This window comes from Belonocnema kinseyi, chromosome 1, assembly GCF_010883055.1.
Source record: "Belonocnema kinseyi isolate 2016_QV_RU_SX_M_011 chromosome 1, B_treatae_v1, whole genome shotgun sequence".
In the NCBI taxonomy this organism is placed as follows: Eukaryota; Metazoa; Arthropoda; class Insecta; order Hymenoptera; family Cynipidae; genus Belonocnema; species Belonocnema kinseyi.
The window spans coordinates 14,347,794-14,350,396 of NC_046657.1; the positions used below are offsets into that span (position 1 = coordinate 14,347,794).

Consider the following 2,603-nt stretch of genomic DNA (forward strand, 5'->3'; position numbering starts at 1 on the left):
ATTAAATTATTTATCGATAATAAATTAATCATTTAAATTTATATAATAATTTAATAATAGCATATAATAATAACAGTCATCACAGAGTGTCACCTATTCACCTTTTGTCACATATTTTCAATTTTGTCACCTTTTGTCATCTATTTTAGGAATTTGTCACATTTTTCTCCTATTTTGGGGTTTCTCATCTTTTGTCACCTTTTTTAAGTTGAAAAAGTACAATTTTACTAAAAATTTCACCTTGCCTACCAAACACAGTTTTTATTACACTTTCCTAATCGAAGAATCTTGTGAACCAGATTATCGAATTTTCAAACAAAAAAGATTAAACTTTAACCAGGACGAGTTGCATTTTCAAAAATAAACTTAAATTTTTAATTTGAAAATATGAATATTTTACAAGCCAATTTAATTTTGAAGCTAGGAAGACGAATTTTCAACTAAAAAATATGACTTCTCCAGCAAATGAGGATTTTTACACCAAAAGGATTGATTTTCTATAAAAAAATACAAGTGTTTAATAAATCAGTTGAAATTTTCATAAAAAAAGATTACTTTTCAAGAAAATAGTTGAATTTAGATTAATTATGAAATAAAAATATATTTTTCTTTTTCAAATAAAAATAATTAGCTTTCAATCAAAAAGGATCAATTTTTAACCAAAGAAGATGACTTTTAAACAAAACAGTTAAATTTTCAACCAAATAGTAGAATTTTTAACCAAGAGATGAATTTTTAGCCAAATGGTGGTATTTTTTTTAGCAAATAGTCGAATTTTCCACCTAAAAAGACGATTTTTAAAGTAAATGAGAATTTTCAATCCAAAAAGTATTAATATTTTACAAAAAATATGACTTTTTAACAAAATAGTTGAATTCAGAATAATTCTGAAAAAGAAATATAATACTTTTTTGGCTTTTGTTTTTGATAAAAAGAACTAACCATCAATCGAAACAGATTTTTTTCACCAAGTGGTTAATTTAAAAAAAAAAGGTGACTTTTTAAGAACCTAGTTCAATTTACAATAAAATAAATGAACTTTCAAACAATTTGCAGAATTTTGAACTAAACACAAAAAATTTAATAGTAGACTCTTCAAGGTAAATTACTAACTTTCAAATATAAAAGGTGAACTTTCAACAAATAAAAAAAAGATTTTTCTACCAAAAGATAAATTTTCAACAGAAAAAGATGAATTTTCTACAAATGTATAAATTTTCGACCAAAAACGATGACTTTCAAAAAAATCATTGAATTTTCACAAAAAGTATGTTTTTTAAGTAAAAGAGAATATTTATTAAACAAAAATACAATAATAGACTTTTCAAATAAAAAGAATTAATTTTCAATCAAAAAAGGTGAATGTTCAACCAAGAAGTATGAATTTTCAATTTGAAAAAATGCATTTTCTGCCAAACAATATAATTTTTTGTCCAAAAACGATTACTTTTTAACAAAATACTTTAATTTTCAATAAAATAGTTAAATCCTTAACTAAATAGTAGAATTTGTAACCAAAAAGTAGAATTTTCAACCAAAAAAACTATTCATTAAAAATTCCACTCGTTGGTTGAAAGTTGAACGAATTTTTTTTAATTTAATTTTTTTTTCGTTGAAGATTCATAATTTTAGTTTAAAGTTCGTTTTTTTGGTTAAAAAATTAAAAGTTCTTTTTGTTGTAAACAATTTTTTTGAAGCTACAAATTCAAATATTATGTTAAAAAAGTCAAATAATTATTTGTAAATTAACTTTTTTGTTTTTATTTAATGTTCTCTTTTTTAAAATTAAATTGTTTGATAGATAATTAGGCCCTTTTGGCTTTAAAATTCAACAAATTGGTATAAAATTAAACTGCTTTGTAAAAAAATTCGTTTTTGTTTTTATTGAGAATTCATTTTCAATGAAAATTTATCTTTTTCATTTTTGGTTAAAAATTCAAGATTTTTGTTGAAAAATTATGTTTTTTTTTTGTTGAAAATTCGTCTTTTTTGGTAGAAAATCAACTTTTTTTGGTCAAAATCTAGTTATGTCGAAAATATATACTGTTTGGTCAAATCTAACTGCTTTTTATTTTATTTATTAAAGTTTTGTAGTGGAAATATCAACTATAAAATGTTTTGATAAACATTAATCTTTTTTGTTGAAAATTCAATAATTTCAACGATTTGAACTATTTTGTTGAAAATTACAAAAATTGGAATAAAATTCAAATTTTTCGTAGAAAATTCGTTTATATCGTTCTTGTTTTAATTGAAAATTAATTTTTCTGAGTAGAGATTCATCTGCTTAATTTTTTGGTTAAAAATTGCACTTTTATGGTTTAAAATGCAGACTATTCGTCTTTTTGTTTGAAAAATCAACATTTTGGTAAAGGATTGAACTATGTTGTAAACAATTATTATAATTATAATTATCACCTATTTGTCACCTATTTTAGAAAAAAATTTCATCTATGCACCTTTTTTGACAATAGGTACTGTGATGACTCTAAACATTTTTCAATGTACCTTTACCGAGGTTCTGGTGGTTCGGAGCCCACCTTAAGCTGTAGGTCCCCCCATCGTGTACTTGACTGCAACCCAGTCCGTCAATGATGGGGTAA

The 2,603-nt window shown here is 23.2% G+C and overlaps 1 protein-coding gene across 2 annotated transcripts in view; it reads left to right on the forward strand.

Annotated features, from left to right (window-relative positions):
- LOC117172639 (protein numb) overlaps nt 1-2,603 on the forward strand; it is a 192,280-nt gene that overhangs the window by 174,170 nt on the left and 15,507 nt on the right. The gene's annotated exons all lie outside the window — the stretch shown is intronic.